This window comes from Electrophorus electricus, chromosome 7 (assembly GCF_013358815.1).
Source record: "Electrophorus electricus isolate fEleEle1 chromosome 7, fEleEle1.pri, whole genome shotgun sequence".
In the NCBI taxonomy this organism is placed as follows: domain Eukaryota; kingdom Metazoa; phylum Chordata; class Actinopteri; order Gymnotiformes; family Gymnotidae; genus Electrophorus; species Electrophorus electricus.
In genome coordinates this window covers 13,696,694-13,712,380 of record NC_049541.1, presented here as the reverse complement: position 1 = coordinate 13,712,380, position 15,687 = coordinate 13,696,694, and the positions used below count along the sequence as shown (strand labels likewise).

General features: G+C 37.6%; 1 protein-coding gene across 7 annotated transcripts in view; it reads left to right on the top strand.

Moving 5' to 3' along the window:
- Positions 1-13,407: 13,407 nt before the first annotated feature.
- Positions 13,408-15,687, top strand: part of LOC113573532 (LARGE xylosyl- and glucuronyltransferase 1) — a 53,499-nt gene continuing 51,219 nt past the window's right edge. For 2 of the 7 annotated variants that reach the window (XM_027003845.2, XM_027003846.2), the window contains exon 1: positions 13,408-14,096. The gene's annotated coding sequence lies outside the window, so the exon portion shown is untranslated. The remainder of the gene's footprint in view (positions 14,097-15,687) is intronic. The other 5 variants (XM_027003847.2, XM_027003848.2, XM_027003850.2 and 2 more) reach the window with 5 other exon arrangements.

Below are 15,687 nucleotides of genomic sequence, written 5' to 3'. Positions count from 1 at the left end.
TGCAGGGAAAAATATAAGCTGCCTCCAAAAATATAATCTTATCACAAAATATCTGATCAAGCATTTATGATACATTTCCTTTGCTCCCTTAGAAATGTTATTGTCATAAAGTAAATAACTTTAGCGAAACACTTTCCTTGATCAACTAACAGACAATCGTGAGCATTAACAAAGTGGTGTGTAATTGAACAAAGATGCGTTGCACAGCCAGATTTGATTAATGCAAGCAACAAAGGAAAAATGTGGTGGATGCAGTTAGCACAGATGTGTTTGTTTTAGCACTATTATCAGTGTCTCCATTTTCTTGGTGTGTAGTGACGCAGGAATGCATATAACACTCCAAAACTTTCATGCTGAGCATTGATCATTCACCAGTGAAATTATGATGCACACTACAATTTTTTGCTCACCTTTTCGCGTAACGACTTTCTGGTTGTGATCTAGTTGACTGCTATTTCCCTCTAAACTGTAGGAATGAGACACATTGTAAGTAATACTTGGTAATTTAGTCTCGTTATGTAAATCACATGATGGTGATTAGCCGGGTTTTAGGAAGAATATTGTGTCTCTAGCTCCGTCAGTGAGGATATGGCCTGCTGAGCCCAGCGCTGTTACTCTGTTACTCTATTCCTTCCTACAGGATTGAAAGAGCTTGAGAGTAAAGAAAACAAAACTTTGTGAAGTCAATATTCCCAAAATAGAAAAGTAAGATCTTAAAGATGTTCCTTGGTAAGACAAGCTGTCGCAGTCTTGAATTCTGAAATACAGTAGTGTGTGCTTTCTTATTCTAATGCAGGTGTTCAGTGTCAGCAAATCAGAAAAGAATCACAGTGACAATATGGTATGTATTGCCCCATATTGCCTTCTGCTCAGGACTGTCATTCGGAAACACACAGTATCTTTAGCATTAGACCTTGTGAGAGAGTCATCCTAATCAAAGTCACCCAAATCAAATCAAAACAAAAATGTTCTGATGCAAAGTCTATGGGTATAAACCTATAGGCTTGTACTGCAAGAGCACCAATTGGAGGAAGTTTGTTTGACTGTATGTTTTGCAATGCTGTGCCTTTTTTAGTTATGTTGATGAAATTCTTTACATAGATATGTAACTTTTCTTATGTAGTTTGAACTTACTTATGTGAGTATGAAGTTGATGAAAAACAGAAGGGAACAACAAATAGGACTAAAGCCATTTCTACTTCTTGTAACATGTCTGGTGTTGGAACACCTTTCTTTTCTGATTTTAGTCCAGAAGTCATCAAACAAGGACAATGACTTATATTGTTCCTCTCCTCGTGTGTCCACCTTTGAGAAGCCTGCTCTTCTGACAGCTCCAATAAATCACTTGCTTTGATACAAGCTGGAGCAGAGTGAGGTCCTGACCTCTGAAACCTGTGTTTTTGCCTGAGATCATTCTGACATGTTCACCCATGCCCCAGGATACATATGCTCATGATAATAACATAGTATCAACTTTTGGGATTGCCTGGAATATTTTAGATTAGTTATATGTTGTACAACTAAAAGTGCTGCTACAAAAAGAAAATACATATGAGAGTTGCTGTCTAGAAAATATTCACCAGTATCACCAACAGCACCATATTAAACCAGTATCGAAAACCTTTTTAATCTTTTCTTTCTTGCACTGCATTTTTGTCCCCTAATAGCACTTTCTATCTTCGAAAACATTCATCAAAAAGTTCAATTTTATAAGGTAAAAGGGGCACATAAACTATTGAGTCAGATAATTACTTGGCATTCATTTGTCTACATGACATCCAACAGAATCCATTCAGAAGCATTGCTACCATAGCAACCACAACTTCAGAACCAAACTTGAGCCTTAATCATAATTAACAAAGCAGTCACCCAAGAATTGTGGCCTTTTCAAACTCCCTAAAACTGCCATTAAAACAGGTGGACTAAATTATTTTGAGGAAGTAATCAGCCTCTGCTAGGCCTGCATGACTAATTAATACAATGCAGACACAGACGGTATAGCCTCTAAGTTTCAAAATTGAGGGATCTTTTTGTTCAGGGTACTAAATTTACTCTGTCCTCCCACTGGTCCTCTGTCACTGTGTTTCCAAAACATTTACTGAATATTTATGAAAAATAGAAAAATGTACAGCACAAGGAATATTTAACATAATATACAGCTAATAATAATAATAATAATAATAATAATAATAATAATATGAGTTAATCAAATCTTGATTTTACAAAGATAGATGCAGATATGAAACAAATGTAATGAACATCAAATATGATCATAAAAAGTGGCCATTGGTTTCACTTTGTTTATTTATTTATTCCTTGGAACTTGGGCTATGGAATTTGTGCAGGAACCATGAGATTTGCTTCCCTCTTTGTTATGACAATGTTAAAACAAAACACACAATAAAAAGATTTGCTAAAATATATAAAATAAAACAATAAAATAGTTTCTTCAGGTTTGCCATAAATATGAGTAAGTACACCAGAGCAAATCTTCTCCTGGTTTAAACTTAACATGGGTGTCCCAGTGGCCTGGCTCTAGATACTGAAATCATTTTAGAGACTTATAACATCCGTGTCTCTGTGTCTTTCAGGAGGCTTTGCACAATCTGAGTTATATCCCAAATCGGCTTCCTCATCTGTAAAAGCCTGCCATGTTCAAGATCCAACTGCTGTGGTCCAAAATGAACCTAATTTAAATTTCATGGAACTGCCAGCATCAACACTTTTTACTGACGCTATCTCCAGCAAAAGCCCTGAGGGCATTCATTTCTCTTCAGGGTCAAACTGGAGCTCTCAAGATGACAAGAAACAGCTACCGTCCAGTGCCGCTCCACTTCAGTTAGTGCTGGACTGTACCACAGGGGGATTCACTGGAGAGCAGCCTTCTAACCCAAAACCGTGACCCAGTCCATTGGAAAATTGGTTGGCAAAGTGTGGCTGTTTTGACTGTTTGATTGGACTGGCTGTGTATGTTAACAACATTTCAATAATTAATTACTTTTCTTGTGATATCAGTAATAAAGACATGATAGCAAAAACATCTCTAATGTTTAAATTAAATAACTAAATCAAAGAAAAAATTTAAGAAAAAGCAAAGCAAAATGTACAAGAAATCTGGCATGAAATCTCAACCCCTATCTCCCTTTCTCTCTCTCTCTCTCTCTCTCTCTCGTTTTCTCTTTATTTCTATTTCTTTTGCTGTCTCCCCCTTTCACAACAGGGCAATTTCCCATCTTATTCCTCCTAAGAGAAGTGCACAGGGAGTTACCACTGATTTGAATGACAATTTCAAACAGAAAATCCATCCATCTCTTTAGAGCCATCAATACATGCCATAAGACCCTTCTCTGGTCTCCATTCATTTCATGGTTAGCGCCACTTCAAAGGAGACATATGTCTTCTGGATATGATATACTCTCCTTACAAAGAGTGTGTTGACTGCTGAGACTTTTTTTTACACATTTGCTGAACAGTCGCTAGCACACACTTTTGGCACACACTCTTGTCCAGAGTGATGTACATTTAGCATGCATTCTTGTCTAGAGTGATGTACATTTAGCATGCACTCTTGTCTAGAGTGATGTACATTTAGCATGCACTCTTGTCTAGAGTGATGTACATTTAGCATGCACTCTTGTCTAGAGTGAATTACAGCAGTGCTTAGTTGTGTCCATGGAAGAAATTATGCTAGTAAACCAGGCCTGAGCTTAAGGATACATTAAGATAGAATCCTGTCTGAGGGGCTACAAACATGTAAAGCATACTACAAACAGTGAAGGTATATAATAAACAAGGTTTGGTTTTAATAATGTGTATAAAATTGTAAAGAGGTAATTGAAGGTTTGGGGATTATTATTATTAACCAAAACCAAGAATATAAATACTTATGCTGTCACACAGAGATGTAGACAAGGTGGAAGGATACATGTTCAGGAAGGGATTTTAATAAAACAATAAATGCATACAAAATGGGAAAACAAAAAAAAAATTTAAACTTAACTAAAATGGAGCATAGCAAGAGAATGGACATGAGACCTATGTAAAAACCTTGAGCATAAATACAAGAATATGTATAAAAATAAGCAACACAGAGCAAGGGACGAGGGTTATATAGACCCTCGTAAAGGAACTAATAAACTGGAAGATGCATAACTAGAAATAAAAGGCAAAAAAAAACAAAAAAAACCCCAATGAAACACCAAAACAATGAAACATGTGGTGCTAGTGCCCACAGGGACCATGATACCGGAGGATGAGAATCATGACATATACAGGCGTGAGTACCACTATATCAGTCATTTAAAGTGTTACAGAATGTGCCTCCCCCCATGAGTCATGTGGTATTGCCCGCCGCATGCAGGGGGATTCACATGTATCGTTTGTAACCACACCCTTCGTAATAGCGCACACCTGCACGGGGTTTAGTGTTTTGTGTCCGTCTGTATATCAACCCCTGCTGTGTGTGCATCATTGTTGGTCATTGTTTACTGATGTCTGTTAATGTTGCTGTAGCCTGTGCCCACTTAATGTGTAGTCATGTCCATCGTTAATGTTGTGTGTGAGTGCCACCGTAGTTGTATACATTCAGTGTTAATAAACGTCTTTCAGTGTAGAGGGAGTCTGTGCGTCCTGCTCCACACCCATCAGCACTCGGACCGTTACATGAAGGTCTTGAGTCAGAGTTTAAGAAGGTTTTACTACTCCATTAACCAGAGAGCTCTATATGGAAGCAAATGTGCATTACTAATCAAATTTCACAGCTAATGCAGGAGTGGTTGCTGAGCCAAGAATAGTAGATACAAGTAATATGTAAGCAGGTATGTACATTTTTGTGCTTGTTGGTTGTACATGTGCATTTGTTTTATGTCTGCCTCGCATGTGGAAGCACTGCATGCTGTCAGGATGAAATATGGATTACCCAAATCGCACTTTATTCCACTGGATCAAAACAACTGCAGTCACTCTGATGAGTAAAAAGGATGTGAAAAGTGATAAGTAAGGTTAAAGCATCTCATTGCCCCTTTTCATCTTGTGAAGAGTCCGGCGGTTACTGAATCACTGTCATGCAAATCCAAAGCTTGGCAGCCTTAGTATTTTGGCAGAAAAAATCGAACATGCTTCTGAAACCATAATAGGCAACACTTAAGCAATAAGGCCTCATTGACCTTTATGTGTTTTTGCTCTCTGCAGTATGTAAATTGTCTGATTTGATGGTGTTTTCAGAGGAGTATTAGCTTGAAAGCAATACTACAAGTGATAGGGGTTTTCGGTCCAGGCCACTCAGTTTGTTGTTTTATTAAGAAAGTATATAAATGAAATGTTTTATAAATTCTATATCTTCTCAGGGAGTATTTTCTAAAGTATAAATCTATACAGTGCCCGCTACAATTACTAGTACCCACAGTAAAGATTATGAAAAGTTTACTTTGTATTTATTAGTTTATTCCAACACTGAAAATATGAGTGAAATGTTAAAATGAGTGAAATGTCTAGAACAACAGAGTTGTGATGAACTTCACTGAAAGAGGACCCCAATTAATTTTACACCTATTTTTCAGCCATGGAAAAATTACAAATACAAGCACCTGAAGTTCACAAAATTTTACTTGAACTTTGTAAGTTGGCACTGCTCAGATGAGGCAACACCCGTTAAAAAGTCCCAAGGTCATGATAAAGTGAGGGACCCTCACAAGTGGGGGAGTTCACAAGTATTTTTTTTTTTCTTTTGCTTAACAAAAAAAATGTAGATATCACATATTGCCAGTGTAGGATTAAACATAAACCAGAAGAACATTTTTCATAGACCTTTTTTGCTTACCTTTGGCAAGGTTTCAATTATTCTCAAGGGGTCTGTATTTCTGTCTTTTCTCACTCACGTACTATTGATTAGAAGGACTATAGGAAGTTGTGTATTAAATAATCTGTGCCGATAGGGACCACTTATAGTAGACAGGAAAGATCTGTTCACAATGTCAATTTATATGAATAGTGTCCTGGGTTGTTGATAAGTTATGAGTGCAAGACTCAAGCTGAGGAGGTGAATACTTTGTGACATGACTGTCATGTTGCTTTTGCTAATTTAGAGTATACTCTCTCTGAAGAAAGGGGCATTCTGAGGACAGAGTGCTAAATCTCCCTTAAAGATGGCCAAGTTTCACAATGTTTACTGCAGGAGTGAATAGTTTATTTCAAAGGAATACATGATTTTAAAATAGGAGCCATCTAAGAATTTCAGGGTAGGTAACTGGTAACTTGAGTACAAGGTTAACTGTTGTATGAAAGTCACAGTAACAATCCACCTCTCAGGCAAATGAACAATGTTTAGTCTAAGATGCTGATGTGAAAACGGCAAATTCAAAACATTTGCTATGAACACTGCAAACTATTTATATATGAGTGCTACTGACTTTAAAGCCAAAATAATAACTTTGAACACATTTGAAGTAATCATAGTAATTACAAAGTAAAAGCCTCCTGTTTCTAATGAGCTATGGTATGTCGGCAATTAAAGGAGTTTAGTAAAATGCAATACAAAAGCTGGAGACAAATTGTAAGGGATTGTACCTAAAGATATTAATATAATTGTTAGTGTTGCATTAGTCTCATTTTAGGCATATTGCTTTCACACAATAATTGGCAGGCACTGCACAGGGAAATTCACCAAAGTTATCCAGCTAGATGATTCCCACTGTGATGTGCTGATTGACTGATGCATTTGCATAATAATTGCTTTTTTGTATTGAATCATTTTCATTGTAAGTTTGGCTGCTGCAGATTCTTCAGCCTTGGGGGAAGCCATTAGCTTTGACAATTGAACTGTTGAAAACAGTGACATCACAATGAATGGTATAAAAGGTTCTGCTCATTTGCAGAATTTATTTCTCTTTGTAAATCCATAAGCCCATTCCTTAACTTTTCTTGCACACTTCCTAGGTTTAACCTTATTGGGCTCAAACCCATTTTTTTTTTGGTTGCCTGGAAAATATGTAAAGAAGTCATACCTGATTTATGACATTAACTAAACTATGTCCACAGTTTCAGAATGAGGAGGTAAAACATTACATTAAACGGCACTCCCTTCGCTGTACAGCACAGGCCATATAAAAGCAATTCAGGAATGGTGTGCATTTATTGAAGTGACTATAAAGATACCAAATTGATTTATTATAATATAGAGATGCTTAGAAACTAGCAGTGAAAGTCTGAGATCGAGAAAAGAAAGTCATGCATCTATATCAGAATAATGATTAATTCCTCTCAGGTACTAAAGAATTTTTCAACTAGAATTTTGTTTACAGTAAGTAACAGGAGTACCGTAGGAGTTAAGTCCTCTGGACCTGAATTCGGCTAATCCTGAACTGTCTGAATAAGCTCTGTTTAAGTGATTAATATAAATATTTATATAGAAACCTGAGCCCAGGGATTTTCAAGCAGTGCAATAGTAGAAGTAAGAGTGAAATGGCCATCTTGGCTTTGTAACAAGCTCAGGATTTTTTTCTTCACTTGCTTTTTAACGTAAGAAATTTCATTTCTATTCCAAACAACCATATTTCAGGCTTCAGAAAGTGTGGTGGGTGGGTGATGACCAGGGTAGAGAGAATGCTCACTTATATGGGCAGCATTTTGTGACCTATTGTTTTACCTTTGGACTCTGACACATGATATAAACATGTCACTCACTGTAGACTTGCGTGAATTCTGGCTCCTTTTTATGTTTAGGTAAAGGACAGGAAGACCTGTTACAGAAACAGATGGCTGTTGAATTGGTGAGTTAATAATGCAGTTACCTCTCACAACTGGATGGCTGAAATATAACTGTTAATGTGAATGATTTTGCTTTCATTAGCCTTGAAATAAGTCTGGTTACCTAATGTAAAAGTGGGCCTTTGTACAATGTCAACAGTGTGATTAAAATGAAACCTATTACAAGAAGCTCATGCAAAAATATTGTATTAGAATGTTTGCAGGTTGTTTATTATGACGATATGGCTAAATAAAACCAGATGGTTAAACATCTGTGGTATCTATTATAGTAATCTCTTTGATGACTTTCAAATTATCCTTGTATCATGCTCATAGAAAATACTTAAGCGAACCTTGCGTGCATATGTTTGAAAAGATGTTATTTAAATATTCACACAGAAATACATCTTTCTTTCTTTCACTCTCTTCCTTTCCCTTCTTATGTCCTTTTCCTATGACAATGCATTCCTATTTAAAGACTCCACAGTTGGTGGTAACCTCATGCAGTTCCAATGATACCTCATCAATAGTTGGTCAAGCAGTAAGGGTCTACATCAACTATAGACACAGCAATAAGAGCCAATATATTCTGCTGCCTTCACTGCTTATGGTAATCTAGTTCCCAGATGTCCTTCTATCTAAATGAAAGCTGTTATCATAGCGACAGCAGCAGGCCGTGAAGATGAGAGCAGGGAGTTGGGTATTGAGTCTGCCTGTTCAACCTTAAAAACACAAAGGGGTTTTAAGTAAATCAAAGTGCATATTATACCCCATTTTGGAGCAACATACCAAGTGCTGAAAAGCACAAAAACAACTGGAAATCATGTTTTTCTTACAGTAAAGTGTATGAGGTCTAAAATTTGAACATATATGACTTTATCACATAAAGTGTAAACGCTTGCTGATTAAAGGTTTATATTGCTTCCAAATTATGAAATTTCTATGTGACACACTAAAGGATGCACTATGTCCTACATGTTATGGTTGAGGCATGCGCTTAAACAACAGCATTGAGAAACATGGCACAACCACATGACATACTGCATATGCTTGTTATTTTTCTTGAAAAACAACGTTAACATGAACTTTAAAAAAAAAAAATCAGTATTATAAACCTTTGAATTCTCTTTGTATTTTTTGTGCCTGTAAACATATTTCATGTTCTGTACCACATCTCAATGGACTGGACTGTTTTGGGATTAAATGTGAAAATTTGGATTTAAAATTAATCCTGGACCACAGTAGAGAATCACAGGGTACCATGAGCAATGTGGAATAACATGGGCCTTGTCCTAAGAAAGATTTCATTACCAAAACAAAGCTGTTTTCATGACCTGGGAATCAGGGACTATATTGTGTACGCTGTCAGTGTTTTCTTAGCTAGTGAAAAATAAACCTGATTTTTAGGATATTTAGTCTTGTGCACACTTTATCTCATTTCTGCTTATGTATTTGAGTGTCATATATAAATTCAATACCTGATCCTGATCTTCATTTAACTGTATTTAATAAACACAAGGTCACTTTTAGTGACTGATATAGTGCTGGAAGCTAACTCTGCAGGCCAGGTAATAACTCAGCACTAGCATTGACACCCTTTGAAATATATGCATCATTTAAAAAGAATAGACATTCCTAGTCTACTAACTGTGTATTGAAGTGTAGAAAACTGATGAGCCAAATTATATCCTGAGTAATTATTTTTTTGTGGTTGGTATCATAAAATCCTAGAACTGAAATCAGCATGTTGTCATTTTAGATGTCTCTTTGGGGTAAATATAATCTTTGTATAAACATTTCTGGGTGCTTGAATTTTTGAAAATAGTAGAATTACTTACACATTTAGAAAACTGTCTCCATTACTATGAATTACTGTGTTAACCTGTGAATAATTTTAGGCATATGCATTCCCTCAAGTGAAGAAATAAAATATATGCATATTGATAGTGTGTGAAGCTGTAGGGAAATCCATGACAGATCAATAGCATGGGCAGCACACAGAGTTATAATATTTATTTTGATGGAGATAAAAACAAAGCAAGAAAAAAGACCTTGGGAAATTCAGAAGGCATATATACTTTGGCAGGATGCGTTCTCTTCAGGAGCTGAGCACAATAACTCCTGTTGTGTCCCACTCCAGAGGAACCCCACTGAGGCACTGGCACGCTCTGAAGAGGAAGCATTTCTGGTAGATCCCAAAGGGGACTCTCACAGCAGACACCTCTGAAGGCTGTTCCCTGTACACTGGGGCTGCTTTGTATTTCACACTGGTCTAAAACAAATGGAGTCCATCAGATTCCTCTGGACAGATGTTACAGATCTCATGATGTAAGGCAGCAAAGGGCAGCAAAACATGACTGATGAGTGTGTATGTTTTTGTTTCTTCATGAGGTAGAGTGTGGTAGATTTATGAAAGTGGAAAGATATCAGCACACAGAATTACAACAGAAGCATGCTAGCCTTACAGCTACCAAATAACCAGAAATGTGAAATATTACAGCATTTAACTAACACCTTTGTGGTTTGCCTCAGTAATCCATAGCCAGTGTTGTATTGCAAAATACCCAGTATAGAATTAACACCAGCAGTGTTTATACAAGTTCAGCAGAATGCAAATGAACAATGTAAAATGTAATTCTATAATGTAGGTGTTAATGCATTGCTGGGAATTTTACTGTGCCTTCATGTGATATTTCCACTGAACCTTTAGTGAGTTACCTAATATTTTACATGGTTTATGGAAAAGTTCATTAGTAATGACCTTAAAAGACATTATACAGAAAATGATTAAATGAAAATATAAAAGACTTCTTTAAATGCAGACTTAATTATGTCTTTAAATGAATTTTTAAAATACATTCAATAGACTTATAAGCAGACCTTATGTAGACAACTGTGAAAACTGTGTAGAGACCTCATATGTTATTTCTTAAAGCTTATTTTGTCAGTGCCTGTTATCTTTTATCTGCACTGCAGATTCAGATGTTTTGCCAAAATCCACTGATCATGTGATGTTTCCCTGTGGGAAACAAATTAGGTCACAAAAACATGAGTCATGTAAGATGAAAACAAGAGTCAAAGTTTTGTTAAGTTTTGAATAATGAGCCTTTGAATTTGCAGTTGAACCATATTGCAGTGCTCCCACTGTCCCTCCATGTCACTCTGGGTTTTCAGCTTGGTTGCATAGCTGGGGGCCTGGATGACTGTACAAAGTCCCTGAGCTGCCCCTCTCTGTTAGAGCTCAGTGACTGACAAGATGTCACACACTGCTGCTGGGTCTCATGGCACTGAGGACACTGCCGCTAAGGAGCTCAAACGAGCTGAGCATCTGAGTGCTCCAGCCAATCTGCTTGCACCATAAGTTAAATAGGCAGCCGATTGTTATAACATTTTTATAACCAAACATTAGCGCCCTTTATAACAGTGGTCTGATGACATTGGGATTGTGGCCAGGATTTGAAAAGGATTTGTAAGATCCTGTTTCTAGTGAGGCCTTTGAAGTTCCAATCATGATTTGCTGCTGGCAGGAAAACTTTCAGCTTTGCAGCAACAGAGATTTTTGAATAATATGCATACTAAAATGTTCACTATGTGCATTTACCTTGATCTGTTATTAAACTGACTCTATTTTGTCGATTCCTGCCAGAGACTTCAAGAAATGTGGCAACAACCACAAGCCTGACTTTATGATTCCTTTTCAAAAACCCTTTCCAAAGTTTTTGTAATGTGATTCTGTTCATAACAACAAAAGAAGAACAAACCTTTGTTCAAAACTGTGTAAAAATAAAAATTTCCTGTTCATTTGCCCTGTATCCTCTTTGTGCTTCCCTCCAATTGAACTTAACAAAATTATCCATTCTAATATATATCATTAGGTAACAAGCTCCCTTGATGGATTTCAGCTTGAATAAATTCATTCTGACAAAGGCTTCATAAGCCAGGCCATCAATTTATTACCCAATTCCCAATGACAAGATGTTCATCAGCAAAAAATGCACCAAATTGTCAGTAACACCAAAAAGAGGCACTGATTTAATTTTTCAACACATCGGTAATATATGACACCAATCTCTCCACCAATCTGTGAACACCATGTGCATTGCATAGCTTGTCCAAATAGCCTTAAGTGGATAATCAGGTTCTATCAAGAATAAACAATGTGGTGTGGGCCAGGTAGAAGAGCAGAGAGGAGCATAGCAAGGACTCCCATGATGCTGTGTGCCTCTCCACAGACTTATTTAGTTTAAATTGAATGTTTATTGTTAAATGGTTGATTTGTGTGTGCATGTTAGTATAGTTGTTGCATCTTCTTCTAGTTTATTAGTATATAGAAATGTGTACTATCTTTGTGTAGTGCATGTCATTTAGATACCCTCCTCATTTTCTCCACTGAGCAGTCCTTCCTTGTTCCACTTTTGTGGCTGCGTTTGCTCTGCTGTCACTAATATAGTATTCACTGGAGTCGTAATGTCCTCTGACTCTTCCTTCTTTGAGCTGTCACTACATTGGTGTCAGATGTGAGGTGTCACTGGTGAGCTTGAAGTAAGTGATGCATCTGTGAACTTGAAGGTAGGCTGCAAAGTAGCCTGGGGGAAGGGGTTACTGAAAGCTACGCCTGCACCAACTGGAGGGGTCCACCTAATTGATACCGAAGATGTCTGGGAAGCATACTCTGCACAGCTAGAAATGGTCACCCAGCATTATTGACTGGACAGTACAGATGATACACCTGGGTTTGATGCTGGAGGAGAAAACACTGTGGCTGATAGTTGTTCTACTGCTGGAACAACACAACGCGTTGACCAAAGCCCTCCAGCAATGTACTGGGCAGGTGCTGGTGGAGGTATGGGCAGAGGGCTGCTTTAGGAGATGCACACGCTTTCAAAAAAGTGGATAAGCATGCTGGTAACTTGCGGCACCAGCTAGCCTCCGAATGGCCACTACTGAGGGAGAGAAGTCCAAACCTGTACTCGGCGTGAAGACGCTATGGTGAAGAACACAGTGCTACGTAGCGGAGGAGTTGGATGAGAAGACGACGTGCCAAGCAGCCACCAGTTGTGCAGCAGTGGCGCGACTGGTGTGTCGGCAGTGTAAGAGATGACACTTCAAAGTGATTTCAAAGTCAATTCTGTACTACACATTTGACACAGTATATTATGCTGTGATTAAATTATTTCATCCAGGTCTATCAGATTTAACTCCGAAACATTTTACAGATGCTATTTATCCAGAGCAACTTACATATTTTTCAGTATCGCAGTAGATGTGCTTCATGGGATTTAAAGCCATGAGCTCAATGTTGCTAGCACCTTACTTTGTCTGCTCAGACCTACTTTACACCTGTACCTGTGAAAATGGTTTGACTACTTACTAATTATTCGTTTACGCAAAACCTGTACATAGACAAAGGTGTCTCATTTACATTTTAAATATAACACTCAGAAAGGAGTTTTTTGGGGAACATTTTTATTTCCGTGGAGGTAAAAAGGTTTACTGTCCATTCCAGGTTTCGCCTACAAGAAGAAATCGATCCATAATTGAAACAAACGCTCTCTGTATTGAACCCGATCCGAGTCCTTCCAGGTCTTGGTGAAAACAGCTTTGCAGGGTAAGGAGGGAGCTGAGGAATACGCTCGGCGATTGGACGGCTCGCGGTTGTCAGGACCGGAGTAGGCTAGGAAGAATTTGTGGGGGCCGCCTTGGAAGTACGACGTAAAATCACTGCATTGGAAGTAACTGACTGGGGGAATCCTTGATTTTTATATAACTACAATGTACGAACCCGTTTAAGGGACGTGGGGTAACGATATTTACGGGAACTGTAATTTTATTTTATGTTAAACTCGAAAATACTGTAGTCTTTGTAGAGCGTACACAAGTGCACGCGAGTTCTATGCACAACCAGCAGACCAGAGAATAGAGTATGATGGCATTTGACAGTTTAACGGCGTATCCACAAACTCTAGAAATTGTCCTGTTTCCCTTCCATCTCATATGACTAGAAGAACCATGTTGTGTGAGGAGCGTTATTATCGTCAGAAAGCGTTACTACATGCTAACAAATGAAAATTAATTAGCTAACCGCTAGCTAGCTTGATAGTTTGCTATTTGGACGCGCCAGCAGCTAACCGAGCTAGCCAACCTACCCAGGTTAGATTATCGGCCGGCCGTATTGCGTATATTTGGTGTGCTACACCGTAGACATCACGTAATGGAAACATAATACGCAGTATTTCGGAAATTAAACGGATTTTTTGGCTTCTGGTTGGAGACATTTCATTCGTGTCACCAGGATCTGTAACTTGGTCCAAGATCGTCAGGTCGTCACCTGTTCACTCTTCAATTTCAACCTGGTGAGTGCAAGTTTGCTTAGCTAGCTATCCTGCCCACTTAACAATAGCTAGCCAGACGAAAAACATCCGTTACTTCAGATTGCTAGAGCTAGCCAGCTAGCTAGCTCCTTAGCTAGCTAATACATTCGTTAAGCGAAGCACTCATTCTCTAGCTACTATATTTAGGCTGTTCTAAGAATGTAGGTCACTTTAGTTACACAAGCAACATGTGTGCATTTTAAACTTATTATGTAAAATTGTGAATTTAATGCAATATAAGAAATCTAGCTGCAATCGATTAGCTAATGTCTATTAATCCTTCAGTTGTTTCAGTAATTGTCAGGCGCGATAAAAAATGCCAAGCTGTAACCTAGTGCAGGTACGTACAGAAATTTGTACACGTGCATCAAGTGGTGTACAAGTACAATGATTTATTGATTTCCCTGTACAACTGGTCGATTTTATCAGTTTGCAATCATGAAACAGCAATCGCTGTGGGATGTTTGACTGTAGGTTTTGGGACTAAGACTAGTTCCATCTAAACATTGACTGAACCTTGACCGCTGAGAGGCTTCTCCAGCAAAAACTAAGCACATAAGCAGGCTAGCAATTCGATGGCTATAAATATTTCCAGTGAAAGAGAAAAATACAGCAGTCAGTAACTGTTAGTTTTTCCCCTCCTTTGACTTAAAAATTTTTAATTATTCTGTTTATTGCTGGAACATTAAGAATGTCATGGAGGTTTCACTGAAGGCTACACATACAATATTTTAAGGACGTTTATTAGGTGTGCATTAATAATGTTGATTGTCTCTAATAATGAAAAGTGCTTTAAAATCCTATACCTTTAAAATGTGTCATTTGACACAATAGCCCACTATTGCTGTATTAAATAAGATTTTATTTCTTATTCTTTTAAATTGTGAGTTAGGCTAACTGAGCACAGAGGAGTAACATGTGGTGGTCTCTCATTGCCTATGTTTAGTTGCTTTCTTCACAAGAGACATTGATTATTATCTAAATTTGTTTGTTTGGTGAATGTTAAGCACAAATATTTGTGACATGTTGAGGTAGCCTGTTAGATGCATGTGTTTTATGAAGAAAAGTAGAGTAGCCCAGAGCACACCTGGTGATCATAGTTTTTCACTTACACTGTTGCTGTTTCATTTTAGAGAGCTGTTAGAGTTTACACTGACATTTAGAAACTGGTCTGTGACTTTGTTGCTATGGCAATAGGGCATCAGTTTGATGGCTGTCACAGAGTGTGAGTTAAGAGGATTGTTGATCATGCATATTTGAAATGGAATTCAACGTCTTTCATGTTCTATGATGATTCATGAATTCAGAATGATTTTTCTTGAAATAGTGTGCAGATGTTGTGTTTCTGTGTATTTTATTTATGAAACTTTCCTTTGCAAATGAACCACAATGTGAAAGAAACACTTCAACATAGTAGAAGTTAGTGGTAAGAGATTGTATAAAGGTAAAACGAACATGTAGCAAATCAGAGAAACTAGAAATATGCAGTCAATCAATGTACAAGTCAGGTACTTGGCAAGCATTTAATTTACATTTTTGAGTGAAACTCACTGGCATGCAAACCCACGTGACC